Genomic DNA, 18759 nt, shown 5'->3' on the forward strand with positions numbered 1-18759 from the left:
TCAATAAATCCATAATAGAATAATAACCATAATAGAATCAACTTGGGCGTTCAACCAGTGTGGCAACAAACTGTGCAAATACAAAGAGAAATAAATAATAATAATAAATAAAGGAACAATAAATATCGCGAAATGAGATGAAGAGTCCTTGAAAGTGAGTCCATAGGTTATGGGAACATGTCAATGACGGGGCAAGTGAAGTTGAGTGAAGTCATCCCCTCTGGTTCAGGAGCCTGATGGTTGAGGGGTAGTAACTGTCCCTGAACCTGGTGGTGCGAGTCCTGAGGCTCCTGTACCTTCTACCTGATGGTTGAGGGGTAGTAACTGTCCCTGAACCTGGTGGTGCGAGTCCTGAGGCTCCTGTACCTTCTACCTGATGGTTGAGGGGTAGTAACTGTTCCTGAACCTGGTGGTGTGAGTCCTGAGGCTCCTGTACCTTCTACCTGATGGTTGAAGGGTAACAACTGTTCCTGAACCTGGTGGTGTGAGTCCTGAGGCTCCTGTCCCTTCTACCTGATGGCAGCAGCGAGAAGGGAGCACGGTCTGGGTGGTGGGGGTCCCTGATGATGGATGCTGCTTTCCTTCGACACCGTTTCATGTAGGTGTGCTCAATGGTGGAGAAGGCTTTACCCACGATGGACTGGGTTGCATCCACTACTTTTGTAGGATTTTCTGTTCACCGGCATTGGTGTTTCCATACCAGCCTGTGATGCAGCCAGTCAATATATGTACTCTCCGTCTATAGATGTTCATAAACATTTCCAATCTCATGCCAAATCTCCGCAGACTCCTAAGGAAGTAGAGACGTTGCTGTGCTTTCTTTATAATGGCACTTAAGTGCCGGGCCCAGGACCGGTTCCTCTGAAATAATAACACTGAGGAACTTAAAGTTGCTGACCCTCTCCACACCTGATCCCCTGATGAGGACTGGCTCCTGGACCTCCGCTTTCCTTCTCTTGAATCAGGTTTATTATCACCAGCACGTGACGCGAAGTTTAACTTAGCAGCAGCAGTTCAATGCAATATGTAATATACAAGAGAAAAAAATAATAAATACAATAAAAAATAATGATAATAAATAGGTAAATCTATTACAGTATACATATATTGAATAGATTAAAAAACATGCAAAAATCAGAAATACTGTATATTAAAAAAAAGTGAGGTAGTGTGCAAGGGTTCAATGTCCATTTCGGAACTGGACTGCAGAGGGGAAGAAGCTGTTCCTGAATCGCTGAGTGTGCGTCTTCAGGCTTCTGTACCTCCTATCTGATGGTAACAGTGGTAACTGGGAGTATAGTTAGACGAGAAGCTAGACTGGACTGCCAACACAGATGCCTTGTGCAGGAAGGCACAGAGTCGACTGTACTTCCTAAGAAGGTTGGCGTCATTCAATGTCTGTAGTGAGATGCTGAAGATGTTCTATAGGTCAGTTGTGGAGAGCGCCCTCTTCTTTGTGGTGGCGTGTTGGGGAGGAAGCATTAAGAAGAGGGACGCCTCACGTCTTAATAAGCTGGTAAGGAAGGCGGGCTCTGTCGTGGGCAAAGTACTGGAGAGTTTAACATCGATAGCTGAGCGAAGGGCGCTGAGTAGGCTATGGTCAATTATGGATAACTCTGAACATCCTCTACATAGCACCATCCAGAGACAGAGAAGCAGTTTCAGCGACAGGTTACTATCGATGCAATGCTCCTCAGACAGGATGAAGAGGTCAATACTCCCCAATGCCATTAGGCTTTACAATTCTACCGCCAGGACTTAAGAACTTTTTAAAAGCTATTATTAATGCTTTTTGAGATAGTGATTTAGATGCATATCATATTTTTTACTGAGTTAAGTATTGTATGTAATTAGTTTTGCTACAACAAGTGTATGGGACATTGGAAAAAAAGTTGAATTTCCCCATGGGGATGAATAAAGTATCTATCTATCTATCTATCTAAAAGGGCATGCCCTGGATGCTGGGGGTCCTTAATAATGGACGCTGACTTTCTAAGACACTGCTCCCTGAAGATGTCCTGCGTACTTTGTAGGCTGGTACCCAAGATGGAGCTGACTAGATTTACAACCCTCTGCAGCTTCTTTCGGTCCTTTGCAGGAGCCCCCCTGTACCAGACAGTGATGCAGCCTGTCAGTAATCAGCTCCTTGCTCTTGATGACATCGAGTAAGAGACTGTTAATGTGGCACCACTCAGCCAGATTTTCAATCTCCCTCCTAGACGCTGATTCATCACCACCTTTGATTCAGCCCACGACAAGTGGCGTCATCAGCAAACTTGAACTTGGCATTGGAACTGTGCTCAGCCACACAGTCACAAGTGTAAAGCGAGTAGAGCAGGGGGCTAAGCACACATATACCAGGGGCAAAGTCCAAATATGTCACCATATACAACCCCGAGGGCTCCAAAGGTGGTAGTGGGGACGAGCTCCCACTGCTAAACAAATGCTCTTCATGGCGTGCGTCTCAAACAGCCTCTGACAACCAAGTCCAACTCCTTGCCTTCACGTATGGCATAGTTCTTATGCCCGGCGGAGCTGTTCTCACTGACAGGAGAAGGGGCAAAGGCGGGCCACTGGCGCCTTAAAACCAGTTGCTCCGGGCAGATGGGGCTCGTTAACCACGGATAGTAGCTCATCTAGGAGAGGGAAACTCTGATTTCAAACCTCCGCTGCCTTGCGGCCATACCCGCTCACGGGAAAAGTTTCTGGAGCAAACCCCGAGGAAAAATCCGGAGTCGGCGTCCTGAAGGTGGCTGACAGCACCAGCACGGCAACTCCTGCGGTGCTGCTGGCAACAAACCGTATCGACTTCCGTCGTTCCTTCGGACCTGTCATCAGCATGGAGAGGGGGGCCCCACTGCATGGGTGACATACGGATCTCCATATCAACTCTGCCCTGGAGAAGCCACCCCGAGTGACTACCAGAGGCACAGTACCCATGGCTGATCATGACCGACAGAGGCCACACACACAAACCTGAGATTCATTTTCTTGCAGGCGTTCACAGTAAATGCAAAGAAACACAACAGGATCAGTGAGACCACACACAACAAACGTGGAGAAACAACCAGTGTGCAAAAGACAACAAACTGCAAATACAAAAAAGAGAATAACAGTAATAATAATAAATACACAATAAATATTGAGAACACGAGTTGTTAGGGTCCTTAAAATTGAATCCATAGGTTGTGGATTCAGGTCAGTAAGATAATCCCCTTTGGTTCAGAAGCCTGATGGTTGACAGGTCATAACTGTTCAAGAACCTGGTGGTGTGTCTGTACCTCTGGGTTTTTAAACGGGATGGGGGTTGCTAGCCCCATGCCCAATCCTCCTCCTTTCACGGCTGGGACCATCCTCAGCGGAGTTTCAAGTGAACGAACCAGAAAGAGGCCTGCACCCGTGCGGATCGGAACAAACGCAGGGAACTCATGGCTGGAAACGTACCTCCAGGGGAGGACGGGTCTTCACCATCCGCTGCCTTGCACAACCAGGGTTTCTTTAACCTCGAACTGGTAAAGCACTCCTTGCACTCCTTATCTACTACCTTATGCCATTAATCAGTGATTAATCCCTCACAGTCACGTAGCAGAGAATGTTTAAAATGAGTCCTGTACACATAGTGCAACACACACACACACACACACACACACACACACACACACACACACACACACACACACACACACACACACACACACACACACACACACACACACACACACACACACACACACACACACAATACTGGAGGATCTCAGTGGGTCGGGCAGCATCTACGGAGGGGAATAAACAGTCGACGTTTCGCGCCGAGACCCTTCACCAGAACTGAAGTATCCTGATGCAGGGTCCTGGACCAAAACGACGACTGTGTATACATCTCAACGTTATTTTGAATTTGCGCAGTTTGTCTACCTTTGCACATAGGTTGCTGTCAGTCGTTATAGTTTTAAAGAAATTCTGTTGTACTTCTTTATTTTCCTGTAAATGCCTGCAAGAAAATGAATCTCAGGGTAGTGTATGGTGACATATACGTACTTTGATAATAAATTTACCTTGCACTTTGAACAAACCAGTTCACTGCCACAGACCTCCCTTCCGCGACAGAAAGCTCCAGAAATTCTGCAGATGCTGGAAATTCAGAGCGACACAATCAAAGTGCTGGAGGGACCGGGCAGGTCAGGCAGCGTCCGTGGGAATGAATAAACAGTCGACGGTTCAAGCCGAGACTTCATCAGGGCTGGAAATGAAGAGGGGAGAAAAGCGGGAAATGGAAGGTGAGGTGTGGGGGTGGGGAGGAGGAGGAGTACAACTGGCAGGTGATCGGTGAGATTGGGTGAGGGGGGCAGGGGGTGGAAGCTGGTAAAACTACCCCCCCCCAAAATGTCAGCTGTTTATTCCCCTCCAGAGATGCTGCCTGACCTGCTGAGTTTCTCCATCATTTTGTGTGTTGCTCTGGATTTCTAGCACCTCAAGTCAGGTTTATTGTCATTTAACTAAATACACGTATATAACATATATAACCATATAATGAAATAATAAAGAAATGAGACTGTCAGGATGCTAGAGCAGGGATCCAACCACAGACCTAGTACTGTGCACACAGTGATATTTATTGAATAACAAATCCCGAGGTGCAAACAAAGTCAGCGTCAAAGTTCAGGCGGAGATCAAAACATCCAGAGAAATCCAAAAACCACAATCGGGAAACAGGCAGAGTCGATATTCAGACGGACAGAGTACTGATACGAATGCTGGAAAGGCTCAGGAAAATTCCCTGGCACAATCTGGCAACAAACAGGTGAAAACACAGGACTGAAATACACTGAGCGATAAACAGAGAGGCAGATGATAGGTGGAGCACAATGAGACACGGGTGGCAGCGATACAGGTAATAATGAGAAACAGATGAGAGACGGAGTACTCAGTGATACAGGGGCCGGAGTAGAGCAGGAGCGGGGACAGGAGCACATGGCAATACAAAACCACAGACTGACAGTGAGGGGGAAACACACAAAAAGACAGTGTTCGCTGGAGGTGCTGACAGAGACAATATTTCTCCGAACCAGGGTGTAAAGCATAGTGGTACACGTAACACATGATAACATATGAAGGTAAGGATAAAATCTACAGGTGAATTATGCATAAGTAACAAACTAAAGTGCATTAATATTAAATATTGTCAGGTACAGGACAGATTAACCAGTGACGCTTCAAATACGATGTGACAGGGAATTCAGGAGCCTGACGGCCTGGGATGGATGGGAAACTGTTTCCCATTCTGACCGTTCTTCTCTTTATGCATCGGAGTCTCCTGCCTGATGGTAGAAAGTCAAAGAGGATGCTGGATGGATGGGTGGGATCCTGGATAATACTAAGGGCCCTGCGTACGCAGTGAGTGATAGACAACTGACATTTCGGGCTGAGACCTTTCATCAAGACAGGAAAGGAAGTGGGAAGAAGCCAGAATTGTCACTAAAAGAAATAAAGTAAAAATCCGACCTAATCCACTTTCAGGATTAATGAGCCCAGTGTCGTCTAAAAGAACATAGAAGAGTACAGCACAGGAACAGGCTTTTCAGTCAATGATGACGAGCTGAACCAGTTTATTTATTGATTGATTGTTTGATTGAGATACAGCACAAAGTAGGCCCTTTCGGCAGTTCAAACCTCGCTGCCCAGCAATCCCCCGATTTTAATCCTAGCCTAATCACGGGACAATTTACAATGACCTATTAACCTACTGACTGGTATGTCTTTGTACTGTGGGGGGGATACCGGAGCACCCGCAGGAAACCCCACACGCTCACGAGAAAAACGTACAGATTCCATACACACAGCGTGCATCGGGAAATAAACCCCAGTCGCCTGTACTGTAAAGTGTTGTGCTAACCACCATGCTACCGCAAGGCCCCAAAATGCAGGTTTGCATTGGCTGGGAATCGAACCCCGGCCTTCTGCGTGGCAGGCAAGAATTCTACCACTGAACCACCAATGTACATGGTCAAATAACTAGCTAAGCTAATGTCTTCTGCCTGCACAATGTCCATAAACTTCTATTTTCTTCACATTTATGTGTCTATCTAAGCGTCTCCTAGAAGTCTCTAATGTATTTGCCTCTACCACCATATCAGGCAGCACATTCCAGCGACTACTCTGTATAAAAACTTACCCCTCACATCTGCTTCAAATTATTCCCTCTCACCTTAAATGCATGCCTCCGGTATTAGACATTTCAAATCTGGGAAAAAGATATTGTCTGTTTACTCTGTCTGTGCCTTTCTTACCATTATAAACCTCTATCAGATCTCCCCTCAGCCTCTGCGTTCCAGAGAAAACAACCCAGGTTTGTCCAACCTCTCGTTATAGCACATGCCCTCTGATCCAGGGAATATCCTGGTAAACCTCTTCTGCACCCTATCGAAAGCCTCAGCGTCCTTCCCATAATGGGCCGACTGCTCCTCAACACTGATGCCCCAGTTACACCCAGTAGACAGCCCAGCATCTCACTCCTGTACGTGAAATCCCGCCTCTTGTGGAGCATCTGATCCGGCAAACGCTTTAGTCCAGAATATGAACCAGGAGTCCAGAGGACAAGCAAGGTCGGTGGCCGGGCCTAAGGTTTAGGATTCAAGACTGTTTAATGTCACTCCGAGTACCCAAGTGTAAAGGAGAACAAAATAATTGTTACTCTGGATGTTTACTAGAATGTTACCTGGGTTTCAGCACCTAAGTTACAGGGAAAGGTTGAACAAGTTAGGTCTTTATTCTTTGGAGCGTAGAAGGTTGAGGGGGGGGCTTGATAGAGGTATTTAAAATTATGAGGGGGATAGATAGAGTTGATGTGGATAGACATTTTCCATTGAGAGAAGGGGAGATTCAAACAAGAGGACATGAGTTGAGAGTTAGGGGGCAAAAGTTTAGGGGTAACACGAGGGGGAACTTCTTTATTCAGAGAGTAGTAGCTGTGTGGAACGAGCTTCCAGTAGAAGTGGTAGAGGCAGGTTCGATATTGTCATTTTTTAAAAAATTGGATAGGTATATGGACAGGAAAGAAATGGAGGGTTATGGGCTGAGTGCAGGTCGGTGGGACTAGGTGAGAGTAAGTGTTCGGCACGGACTAGAAGGGCCGAGATGGCCTGTTTCTGTGCTGTAATTGTTATATCGTTATATGGATCAGATGCAGTACAAAAAAGCACAATAAGGTAAAGACCACAATAATAAAAACACAATCAATATAAATACATAGACACAGATCGATTGTATGTCCATAAAGTGACGCTATGCAGAGGAGTGTCTGTACACAAGGTGACTCTGACAGGAAATGATAAAGTAATGGTGGTTGGGGATGGGTTAGTGGGTGGAGGTGTTGATCAGCCTCACTGCTTGGGGAAAGGAACTGTTTTTGAGTCTGGTGGTCCTGGCGTGGACGCTGCGTAGCCTCCTCCACGATGGGAGTGGGACAAACAGTCCGCGAGCAGGGTGGGTGGGATGTGACTGGCCCTTTTCTGTACAGAGGTCCTTGATGACGGGTAGGCTGGTGCCAGTGATGCATTGAGCCATCGTAGAGCCTTCCTGCCCACCACAGTGAAGTTTCCGTACCAAGCAGTGAAGCAGCTTGTTAGGGTACTCTCCACTGCGCATGCATATAACGACGTGAGTGTGAATATGCAAAGCCCAACTCCCCCGACTCCCGAGAGCAAAGGGGTCTAGGGTCAGGAGCATGGTCTGGAACGGTCTGAGCCCCGAAGAGGGCTGTAGGCTCAGAGCATCGGCTATTTATTCATTTCCATGGATGCTGAGCTCCTCCAGCATTTTGTGTGAGTCGGTCTGGGATGTTTTGTCCATTTTCCTCCACAGATCCCGCTTGACCCATTGAGTTTTACAACAGCTCTTTTAAAATACTTACGTCGAGATACAGCACAGTAACAGGCCCTCCTGGCCCAACGAGCCCGCGCTGCCCAGTTACACCCACGTGACTAATTAACCTACTAACCCAGTCATCTATACAACGTGGGGCAAACCCGAGCACACAGAGGAAACCTAGACGATCACAGACTCCTCACAGACGGCAGCAGGTTTACGTGCTTCAGATCCTGGCATCAACAGCCTCTGTGTTTCCATAAGATAAGACTGTTTTTGGATACAGTGGCCACTTTATTAGGTACCCCTGCTCTAAGCAGCCAATCAGGTGGCAGCAACTCCGTGCATGAAAGCATGCAGACACGGTCAAGAGGTTCAGTTGTTGTTCAGACCGAACATCAGAATGGCAGAAGAAACGTGATCTGAGTGACTTGGATCATGCAAGTGTTTGCTGGTGCCTTGATGGGGGTGGTTTGAGTATCTCAGAAACTGCTGATCTCCTGGGAGTTTCACGCACATCAGTCTCTAGAGTTTACAGAGAATGGTACGAGAAACAAAAAGCTCAGCCAGTGAGTGGCAGTTCTGCAGACGAGAAACACCTCGTTAACGAGAGAGGTCAGAGGAGAATGGCCAGATTGGTTCGAGCTGACAGGAAGGCAGTTACAGCCGTTACAGCAGCGGGGTGCAGAAGAGCATCTCTGAACACACAACACGTCAACCATTGAAGTGGGTGGGCTACAGCAGCAGAAGACCGTGACCATTTTGGCCGACTCGTGCCTGGCCAGATTGAGAAGTACGGGGTGTCGGGTTCAGAGGCGAGGGACCGCTGCTCCCTGAGCTTTACTCATCTGCGCTGACCTGAGGCTGCGGCCTGCAACTGACGGACTCCTGAATCGGCTGCTGGCCTCGTGGCTGTGGGCTCTCTTTTGTGAACTTCCTTTTATTGTTCTATTGGGTTTCTTTGTTTTGTGGCTGCCTGCGAGGAGACAAACCTCAAGATTGTATATCGTATCCATACTTTGATAACAATGTAAGGAGTGTGTATGTTTTCCCCGAGGCTGCGTGGGTTTCCTCTGGGTGCTCTGGTTTCCTCCCACAGTCCAAAGACGTACCACTGGATGGTATCCATTAGTCTCGCGAGACCATGGATCTGCGCCTGGAAAGTCTTGCTTCAGTCCTCTCCAGGGTGCAGGCCTGGGTAAGGTTGTATGGAAGACCGGCAGTTGCCCAAGCTACAAGTCTCCCCTCTCCACACCACCGATGTTGTCCAAGGGAAGGGCAAGGGCCGATACAGCTTGGCACCAGTGTCGTCACAGGAGTTGCCGGATGGAGGTTGAAGGCAACGTCGGACTGTCTTAGGGACTCCAGCTCCGGATTTGGCCTCAGGTTTTACTCCTGAAGCCTTTCCCATGAGTGAGTTTGGCCGCAAGGCAGCCTAGGTTTGAAATCGGAGTTTTCCCTCTCTTAGATGGGCTGCCTTCCCAGGCTGAGGGGCTCCATCTACCCGAAACACTGGTTTTAAGGTGCCAGGACCCGCCTTCACCCCTTCTCCTGTCACTAGAAACAGTTCCGCCGGGCTTAGAGGCTAAGCCACATGAGAAGGCCAGGAGTTGGACTTGGTTGTCGGAGGCTGTTTGAGGCGCATGCCGTGAGGAGCACTTTTAGGTCGTGGGAGCTTGTCCCCACTACCACTCCTCGGCTTGATAACCTTGACAACCAGATGGTAGTTAATTGATCATTGTGATTAGGCTAGGGTTAAATCGGGGGATTGCTGGACGGCATGGCTCAATAGGCCAAAATGGCCTCACCATTCCTACTGCCTTTTTTTTCCTATTTTCTGCACTGGTTATTTAATATAAGTGCACACACACACACACACACACACACACACACACACACACACACACACACACACACACACACACACACACACACACACACACACACACACACACACACACACACACACACACACACACACACACACACACACACACACACACACACACACACACACACTTTCTGTAATTCAGAATTCAGAATCCAGAGTTTAGAGCTTGGGTCTGAGGACTAGTTTTTGATTTGGATTATTGTTTACTTCAAGTGTTTGCATGATTTGTGTTGTTTTTCCCTTTCTCTTGTGCATCGGGTGTTGGTTGTTTTCTTTTGTTTGATTCGGTTCTTCCAGGTTTCTGCCTTCGTGGCTCCCTGTGAGCAAACCAATCTGAAGGCTGTATAATTTATGCAACACACACAAAATGCTGGAGGGACTCAGCAGGCCAGACAGCACCTATGGAAAAAAGTACAGAAGCGTTTCAGCTCGAAACGTCGACTGTACTTTTTTCCGTAGATGCTGCCTGGCCTGCTGAGTCCCTCCAGCATTTCGTGTGTGTCGCTCGAATCTCTAGCATCTTTACTTTTATTGTCACCAAACGATTGATACTAGAGCGTACAATCATCACAGCGATATTTGATTCTGCACTTCACGCTCCCTGAAGTACAAATCAAAGTCAATATAATAAAAATTTAAATTATAAATCATAATTAGAAAATAGAAAAGGGAAAGTAAGGTAGTGCAAGTCAGGTCCGGATATTTGGAAGGTACGGCCCAGATCCGGGTCAGGATTTGTTCAGCAGTCTTATCACAGTTGGAAAGAAGCTGTTTACAAATCTGGCCGTACGAATCTTCAAGCATTTGCAGATTTTCTCTCGTGGTTCTATAATTTTTACATTCTTTGATAATAAATGTTTTTGAATCTTGAGTCAGAATCAGGTTTAATATCGCCGGCGTATGTCACAGTTCCACAGGATCTTTTCTTTTCTATTATCGTGTATTGCATTGTCCTGCTGCCGCAAAATTAACAAATTCCATGACATACGCCAGTGATATTAAACCGTATTCTGATTCTGTACTCAATAAATAAAATCTGTGAACGTAGACTCAGTGGGCACTTTATATATAGTTACAAGACGAACCTAATCAAATGACCAGTGTGGGGTACATCAGTGTCAATAAACGGGATTCCGATTCTGTAAGCGGAACAGCAAGTTACTGTGCTGGAGAAGACATAAACCGAAATATCCCACCCCACAAGAGTAAGCAGTCGACGTGTTTCGGGCCGAGACCCTTCATCGGGTCCTGAAGGAGAGTCTCAGCCCGAAAGGTCAAGTGTTGTCTCTATCCCGTAGGAGGCTGCCTGGCCTGCTGAGCTCCTCCAGCACTTAGTGTGTGTGATTGCTCCGGATTTCCAGCTTCTGCAGATTTTCTCGTCTTTGTGCTGACACTGTGAAGCGGGTGAAGAGGAGGAGGGGCTAATGCCTGGGTAATTGTCACACAAAAGCCACCCAGGGAGAGGTTTGAGGAGGGGGAGGATCAGTAACTCACAGTGATCTGTGTTTTTCAGTCGGAGATTTCATTAAGCATTCTGAGTGTGCAGACACAGTAATTAGATCAACTTCGACCAGATCCAATTCACCGGTGCAAATTGTCTCAGCCGGCACACTCTCTCACCTATGAGTCAGATTAACAGTCCAAATGCATTATCTAGAGGTGACCTGATAGAGGTGTATAAGATGATGAGAGGCATTGATCGTGTGGATAGTCAGGGGCTTTTTCCCAGGGCTGAAATGGCTAGCATGAGGGGACTTAGTTTTAAGGTGCTTGGAAGTAGGTACAAGGGGGATGTCAGGGGTAAGTTTTTCCACACAGAATGGTGGGATGCACTGCCAGCGATGGTGGTGGAGGCGGATGCAATAGGGTCTTTTAAGAGACTCCTGGATAGGTACATGGAGCTTACTAAATTAGAGGGCTATGCAGTAGGGAAATTCTCAGGAGTTTCTAGGTCAGCACAACGTTATGGGCCGAAGGGCCTGTGATGTGCTGTAGATTTCTGTGTCCTATGGCATTCGCTGGTGCCTTTCGTGAGGGGGACGAGCTGAGACAGCTCAGAATTAGAATCAGGTTTATTATCACCAGCGTATGTCGTGAAATTTATTAACTTAGCAGCAGCAGTTCAATGCGATACATAATCTAGAAGATAAGAATACAATAATAATAAATAAATAAATAAATAAATAAATAAATTACAGTATATGTATATGGAATAGATTAAAAATCGTGCAAAAAACAGAAGTAATATATATTACAAAAGTCAGGTAGTATTCATGGGTTCAATGCCCATTTAGGAATCGGATGGCAGAGGGGAAGAAGCTGTTCCTGAATCACTGAGTGTGTGTCTTCAGGCTCCTGTACCTCCTCCCTGATGGCAGAGGGGAAGAAGCTGTTCCTGAATCGTTGAGTGTGTGTCTTCAGGCTCCTGTACCTCCTCCCTGATGGCAGAGGGGAAGAAGCTGTTCCTGAATCGTTGAGTGTGTGTCTTCAGGCTCCTGTACCTCCTCCCTGATGGCAGAGGGGAAGAAGCTGTTCCTGAATCGTTGAGTGTGTGCCTTCAGGCTCCTGTACCCCCTCCCTGATGGCAGAGGGGAAGAAGCTATTCCTGAATCGCTGAGTGTGTGCCTTCAGGCTCCTGTACCCCCTCCCTGATGGCAGAGGGGAAGAAGCTGTTCCTGAATCGTTGAGTGTGTGTCTTCAGGCTTCTGTACCTCCTCCCTGATGGTAACAGTGAGAAAAGGGCATGCCCTGGGTGCTGGAGGTCCTTAATAATGGATGCTGCCTTTCTGAGACGCCACTCCCTGAAGATGTCCTGGGTACTTTGTAGCCTAGTGCCCAAGATGGAGCTGACTAAATTTACTACCTTCCGCAGCTTCTTTCGGTCCTGTGCAGTAGCCCCTCCATACCAGACAGTGATGCAGCCTGTCAGAATGCTCTCCACGGTACATTTATTGAAGTTTTTGAATGTATTTGTTGACATGCCAAATCTCTTCAAACTCCTAATGAAATACAGTCACTGTCTTGCCTTCTTTATAACTGCATCGATATGTTGGGATCCAAAGTTCAAAGGAAATTTTTATTTTTTAATTTGAGAAAGCGTGGAAAAAGCTCTTCCAGCCCCTTGAGCTTGCCACCCAGCAATGCCCCGATTTAATCCTAGTCACGGCACAATTTACAGTGACCAATTACCGTACCAACCAGTACGTCTTTGGACTGTGGAAAGAAACCAGAACACCAGGAGGAAACCCGTTCAGTCACGGGGAGAACTTACGAACTCCTTACAGGCAGTGGCGGGAATTGAACCCAGTTCACCTGAACTGAGAACCATGAGATTTGTTTCCTGTGACAAATACGAAAAAAACACAGTCGGATCAATGAAAAACCACACATAACGAAGAGGGACAATGGGACAAAGTGCAAAAGATAACAAACTGTGAAAAAACAAAAAAATAATAATAACAAATAATTAAGTAACAAATATTGAAAACGGAGTTTGTACGTTCTCCCCGTGACCAAGTGGGTTTCCTCCAAGTGCTCTGGTTTCCTCCCACATTCCAAAGACATACCGGTTGGTAGGTTAATTGGTCATTGTAAATTGTCCCGTGATTAGGCTAGGATTGTTGGACAATGGGGCTCAAAGAGCCAGAAGGACCTACTCCGTGCCATATCTCAATAAATAAATAGCCTGTAGAGTCCTTGAAATTGTGTCCAAGGGTATCAGTTCAGTGCTGGGGTGAGTGAAATTGTCCACGCTGGTTCATGAGCCTGATGGTCGATGGGTAATAACTGTTCCTGAACCTGGTGGTGTGAGTCCTAAAGCTCTTGTACCTCCTTCCCGATGGCAGCAGTGAGAAGAGAGCATGTCCTGGATGGTGGGGTGGAGGGGGTGGGGGGGGTGTCTGCAGTGTCAAAAGGGAGAGACCAGGGGGAGTGTTGAAAGAACACCAGACATTTGAGATGAGGAATGTGCAGATCCTGAAAACGAGCCTGATGAAGACCCTGAGACCCTCCGGCGGTCGGGCCACAGCTTTCTACGTGATATACAAGTTTTCGTACAAGCCAGAACGGTACGATGGAGAGAGCAAGTTGTTGCCCATGCAGCAGGCTCCCCATCTCCACGCAGCAGACGGATCCAAAGGAACGGCAGGGACCAGAACAGTTTGTCACCAGCAGGAGTTGCCAGTCAGGTTGGACTCAGCGTAGGACTGCCTTAGGGACTCCAGCTCTGGATTTTTCCTCAGTGTTCACTCCTGAAGCCTTCCCCATGAGTGGGTCTAGCCACAAGGTAGCGGAGGTTTCAGCTCAGAGTTTTCCTTCTCCCAGATGAGCTGCCAACCACGGCTGACGAGCCCCATCTGCCTGAAGCGATTGGTTTTAAGGCGCCGGTAACCCGCCTTTGCCCCTTCTCCTGTCAGTAGAAACAGTTCTGTCAGGTTTAGTAGCTAAGCCAGACGTGAAGGCCAGGGGCTGGACTTGGTTGTCAGAGGCTACTTGAGACTCACGCCATTGGGAGCATTTAGTGTTGTTTTCTGCTTTTTTTTGTGCTATATCAGATCTCGAGGCACAATTATTTTGTTCTCCTTTACACTTGTGTGCTGGAAATGATGCGAAACAATCTTGAAGAAGTACGTGCTGTGCTGAGCCCTTTAACAATAGAGGGAGATGTGCTTCTCCTGCATCAGGCAGAGGCTCCTGATACACACTCAGCTGGAGCTGCTCAGATACCTGTCGAAATGGGGCTTAGCACATTAAAAGATAAGGAATGGGGCTGCATGTATAATTGTTCTGGACACAATGCCTGTGGTAGATAGCATTGTCCCGCAGGAGATATTGTCTATACCATTGCAAGCCGATAAAGTACAGTGTAGAATTGTTGAAGGTAGCTCAAGATAGGGAGCCCTGGCTGGCTAAAAAGGATTATGCTTTTTTTCTCTCTTAGCTCGTTCTGGGTCAGAGTTACACAATGGGGATTAGCTGCATAAAACTAAGGAGGCTTTTGCAAAGTGTAAGGACAAGAGATTCTGCAGATGCTGGAAATCCAGAACAACAACACACACAAAATGCTTGAGGCTTTCTGCAGGGCAGGCGATATTTATGGGAAGAATCTCAATCAGGTTTACTATCACCGGCGTATGTCGTGAAGTTTGTTAACTTTGCGCTAGTGTTCATGGGTTCAATTGCCCATTCAGAAATTGGCTTCTGTACCTCCTTCCCGACGGTAGCAATGAGAACAGAGAACGATTTTGGTGATGGGGGGTCCTTAATGATGGACGCCGCCTTTTTGAGGCATCGCTCCTTGAAGATGTCCTGGATACTACAGAGGCTATGAGTTTCGAACCCTCTGTAGCTTCTTTCTACCCTGTGCACCCCCCCCCCCCCACACACACACACACATACCAGATGGTGAGGCAGCCTGTCAGGATGCTCTCCACGGTACATCTGTAGAAATTTGAGTGGTTTAATTGACAAACAGAATCTCCTCAAACCCCTAATGACATATAGCCGCTGTCTTGCTGCCTTTATAGCTGCATCAATATGTTGGCACCAGGTTAGATCCCAGGAACCTGAAACTGCTCACTCTCTCCAATTCTGATTCCTCTCTGAGGATTAGTTTGGGTTCCCTCGTCTTACCCTTCCCGGAGTCCCAATCAGCTCTTTGGTCTTACTGACATTGAGTGCTAGGTTGTTGCTGTGACACCACTGAACTATAGTAGCTGGTATATCTCACTCCTAGACGCCCTTTCGTCACCATCTGAGATTCTGCCAACAATGGTTGTATCGAATTTATAGAAGGCACTTGAGCTATGCCTAGCCACACCGTAATGGGTATAGAGAGAGTAAAGCAGTAGGCATACCCTTGAGATGTGTCAGTTTTGATTGTCAGAGAGGTGGAGGTGTTATTACCAATTGGCACAGATATATAGAAATTGATCTGTAGTAGTTGTGAAGTATGCAAATATAGCTAATAACTAATGTCAGGTCCGTATGTTACGAATCAGTGGTTTCCCATTGTTCTCCATTTTCTTTTCTGATTGAAACATATAAGATTATTAAGGGATTGGACACGCTGGAGGCAGGAAGCATGTTCCCGCTGATGGGTGAGTCCAGAACTAGAGGCCACAGTTTAAGAATAAGGGGTAGGCCATTTAGAACAGAGATGCGGAAAAACTTTTTCACCCAGAGAGTGGTGGATATGTGGAATGCTCTGCCCCAGAAGGCAGTGGAGGCCAAGTCTCTGGATGCATTCAAGAGAGCGTTAGATAGAGTTCTTATAGATAGCAGGGTCAAGGGATATGGGGAGAGGGCAGGAACGGGGGTACTGATTGTGTATGATCAGCCATGATCACAGTGAATGGTGGTGCTGGCTAGAAGGGCTGAATGGCCTACTCCTGCACCTACTGTCTATTGTCTATTATTGCCTTCTGGTTAGGAAGTCGAGGATCCTAACCGCAAGGAGGTACAGAGGCCCAGATTCTGTAGCTTATCAATCAGTACTGTGGGATTCATGGTGCTAAACACTGAGCTGTAGTCAGTAAACGGCATCCTGACATGGGTAATTCTGCTCCTATGTCTTATGGTCGATCCTCAGGTGTCTGTATTGTCCAGGTGATCTAAGGCTGCGTGAAGAGCCAATGAAATCACGTCCGCAATAGACCCATTATAACGATAGGCAAATTGCGGTCAGCCCACGTCCTTGCTGAGGCAGGAGTTGTTTCTAGCCATGACCAACCTAAAAAGAGAAATAAAGCATTGATGTTTCTGGCCGAGACCCTTCGTCAAGTCCTTATGAAGGGGCTCGGCCCGAAGCTGACCTTTCACCACATGAATGGTAAGGCTCTCCTGACGGATTTTTGAGTCTTCCTTACTACTTCGGAAGTCTTTGGATGGAGGGAATAATGCTGATGGATTGGATTGCATCATGGCCTGGTACAGAAGCACCGATGCTCTTGAGTGGAAAGCCGTGAATAAGCCCCAGTCCATTTTGGGTAAAGCCCGCCCCACCATTGAGCAGATTTGCACAGAGCCCTGTCGCAGGAAAGCAGAATCCATCATCAAAGCCCCTCACCGTCTCCTCTTTCTGCTGCCATCGGGAAAAAGGGACAGGAGCCTCAGGACTCTCATAGCCAGGTTCGGGAACAGTTATTACCCCTCAACCATCAGGCTCTCGAACCAGTGGGGATAACTTCACTCAACTTCACTTGTCCCGTCATTGAAATGTTCCCACAACCTATGGATTCGCTTTCAAGGATACATCATCTCATCTTCCCGATATTTATTGCTTGCTTGCTTGCTTATTTATTTATTGTTTGTTTGTATTTGAATAAAGTTTGTTTTCGTTTGCACATTGGTTGTTTGTCCGTTCTGTGGGTGCAGTCTTTCATTCATACCACCATAGTTTTTGGATTTATTGAGGGGTCTGTAAGAACATGAATCTCAGGGTTGTACATAATGACATAAGACCATAAGATATAAGAGCAGAATCAGGCCATTTGGCCTATCAAGTCTGCTCTGCCATTTCATCATGACTGAGCCATTTTCCCTCTCAGCCCCAATCTCCCGTACCCCTACATGCCCTGACCAATCAAGAATCCTTCAGCCTCTGCCTTAAATATACCCAATGGCCTGGCCTCCACAGCCACCAGTGGCAAAGAATTCCACAAATTCACCACTCTCTGGCATCTATATGCAGTACTTTGATAATAAATTTACTCTGAACTGTGACCTGCTGAGATTTGCGTTGTGTATTGAAGTTCCAAGCGGACGGACAGGGACTCCAGAGCACGAGGGCAGTAACAGTAGCCTGGCAAAATTCAAAGTAAATGTATTACCAACATATATGTATGTCACCATGTACGAGGGGTGATTGATAGGTTTGTGACCTAAGGTAGAAGGAGTCAATTTTAGAAAACCTAGCACATTTATTTTTCAACATAGTCCCCTCCTACATTTACACACTTAGTCCAGTGGTCGTGGAGCATAAGGATCTTGGACCTCCAGAAAGTGTCCACAGTAGGGGTGATTGATAAGATCGTGGCCTAAGGTAGAAGGAGATGAGTTATACAGCTCTCGTTAAATGCACATGCAGTTCAACTCTTTGAGTGATCATGCAGAAAGTTTGAACTCATCTCCTTCTACCTTAGGCCACGAACTTATCAATCACCCCTGCTGTGGACACTTTCTGGAGGTCCAAGATCCGTATGCTCCACGACCACTGGACTAAGTGTGTAAATGTAGGAGGGGACTATGTTGAAAAATAAATGTGCTAGGTTTTCTAAAATTGACTCCTTCTACCTTAGGCCACGAACTTATCAATCACCCCTCATATAACCCTAAGATTCAATTTCTTGAGGGCATACTGAACAAATCAGAAGAATAACAACTATAACAGAATCAATGAAAGACTGCCCAACTGGGGCTTACAACCAGAGTGCAGAAGGCAAAAGCTGTGCAAATGGAAATAGAAATAAACAGCAATAAATAATGAGAACATGAGATGAAGAGTCCTTGAATGTCAGATCATTTTTAGTGGGAAGGGTGGGGTAGTGTAGTTATCCCCTTTTGTTCAAAAGTCTGATTGTTGGGGGTGGGTGTAGTAACTGTTCTTGAACCTGGTGGTTAAAGAACATGTATATTAAGAAGTTAAATTAAATAAATAGTGCAAAAAAAAAGTGGTGAGCTAGTGTTCGTGGGTTCAATGTCCGTTCAGAAATCGGATGGCAGAGGGGAAGAAGCTGTTCCTAAAATGCTGAGTGTGTGTTTTCAGGCTCCTGCACCTCCTCCCTTCCCGATGGTAGCAATGAGAAGAGGGCATGTCCTGGGTGGTGGAGATCCTTATTGACGGATGCTGCCTTTTTGAGGTATTGCTGCTTGAAGATGTCCTGGAAGCTCGGGAGGCTGGTGGAGCTGTCTGAGTTTATAACTTCCTGCAGCTTTCTTTGACCCTGGGCTGCAACCCCCTCACCACCCCCTATACCGGATGGTGATTCAGCCAGTCAGAATGTTCTCTG

At 46.8% G+C, this 18759-nt stretch overlaps 1 non-coding gene across 1 annotated transcript; it reads right to left on the reverse strand.

Moving 5' to 3' along the window:
* Window positions 1-5924: 5924 nt before the first annotated feature.
* Window positions 5925-5995, reverse strand: trnag-gcc (transfer RNA glycine (anticodon GCC)). The gene has a single exon. It is a non-coding gene; the product is annotated as a tRNA-Gly (tRNA).
* Between the last annotated feature and the right edge of the window lie 12764 nt (window positions 5996-18759).

Source organism: Hemitrygon akajei, chromosome 28 (genome assembly GCF_048418815.1).
Source record: "Hemitrygon akajei chromosome 28, sHemAka1.3, whole genome shotgun sequence".
Taxonomy (NCBI): domain Eukaryota; kingdom Metazoa; phylum Chordata; class Chondrichthyes; order Myliobatiformes; family Dasyatidae; genus Hemitrygon; species Hemitrygon akajei.